The sequence below is a fragment of the Arachis ipaensis genome, chromosome B03 (genome assembly GCF_000816755.2).
Source record: "Arachis ipaensis cultivar K30076 chromosome B03, Araip1.1, whole genome shotgun sequence".
In the NCBI taxonomy this organism is placed as follows: Eukaryota; Viridiplantae; Streptophyta; class Magnoliopsida; order Fabales; family Fabaceae; genus Arachis; species Arachis ipaensis.
The window spans coordinates 133,592,079-133,593,761 of NC_029787.2; positions in this window are offsets into that span (position 1 = coordinate 133,592,079).

Here is a 1,683-nt window from a genome sequence, read left to right on the forward strand (position 1 = left end):
ATCCCTTGGATTTACATTGTCAATCATATTTTTAAATCTCTTTACTGCATCAACGAATCCTGCAGGAAACTCACTAATAATTTTTAGATCATTAAAAATTAAAATTGTATCAATTAATACATACTGGAAAAACTGATAAGTGTCAGATGGGGAAGCATCTGGAAAGATAACCAGCTTTATTAGCTGTTCTTTGGCAACAGGATAATATCCCAAGATTGTCCTTTTTTCTTCAGTCCAATTCAGGACTATATTAAGGGTTTCTCTGAGATTTGATCTACAGACCCTTTTCTTTTCCTTGATTTCTGCCCTTGTAGGAATGTTTCTTATTATTCCTGTTCTCTGGGCTTGAATTGGAGCTTTATCTGCTCTTTTTAGGGTTTGCTCTGGATGAAGGGCTTCATATTCCCTGAAGGATTCCTTTGCCTCTTCTAGTGTTAAAAATCATCCTTTATGAATTATCCTTGATTGATGTGTGAATGGTGCTGCTTTTTCCCAAGCATCATATACTCCTTTCATGGGGCCATTATAAATCACATAATATTTTTTATCTTGGGTGGATTTTTTAATAATTTCAGCAATTGTTTTATTTTCTAAAATTTTTTCTTCACCTGATTTGTCCACCACACTTAACTAGCTGAACTCTGATGATTTCGCTTGTTGTGTTGATTTCATTGCTTTAATGGCCTTCTTGAGAGATTGAATTTGTGTTCTAATTTGCTGACAATGCTTGCATTTTTCGAGCTCTTGTTCATACTTTTGAATTTCTTGATCTAATGCGTTGTAAACGAACTCCATTCTCTTGTTAATGTATCTGCAATAATATTTTTGTCACCCTTAATATACTCAATTTTTATTGGATATTGTAACAAAAATAATTGCCATCTTACCAATCGTCCATGATTATAATCAACCTTTAAATTATATCGAATGAAACCTGTTAGATAACTTGAATCTGTTCTTAATGTAAATTCTCTGGGTAGTAGATCAATTTTTCATTTTTTAAGAGATTTAATTGCTGCTAGAGTTTCTTTTTCATGAGTAGTATATCTCTGTTCCGTTGGGGTAAAAGTCCCTGAAATATACCTGCAAAGTAATTCCTTTGGGGAATATTTAGAATCTAGTGATTCTTTTTCTTGTTCCAAACTTTTTATAGCTTTCTTAACTTTTAGACATCCTGACCAGGTTATGTCTGAAGCATCTGTTTCTACTATTAAGTAGTCGTTTTCTTCTGGAATATAAAGTTCTGGAAGTTTTTTACATAATTCCTTGACTCTTTAAATTTGCATACTATCTTTTTCTTCCCATTTTCATTCTTTTTTAGTACTTATTTTTGGAAATAAGTTTTTAGTATATTCTGTTATATTCTTTAAAAATTCTTGATCAGAAATATAATTTATACATCCTAAAAATCTTTGTAATTGTTTTCTATCTTCTATTTTATTAGGAAATAAATTTACCTTTTCTAAAACATTTGGTTGAAGTTTTAGCTTTCCTTGGGTGGATAGAATTAATCCAAGAAACTCTATTTCTTGTATTGCTATTCTTGCTTTCTTTTTGCTAAGAACTAATCCTTTTTCTTTACATCTTTCTAAAACTATTAATAATTTTTGAAGATGATCTTCTTTATCCTGTTTTGTAAAGATTAATATATCATCAATGTAAACTAAAACAAATTCATTTAAC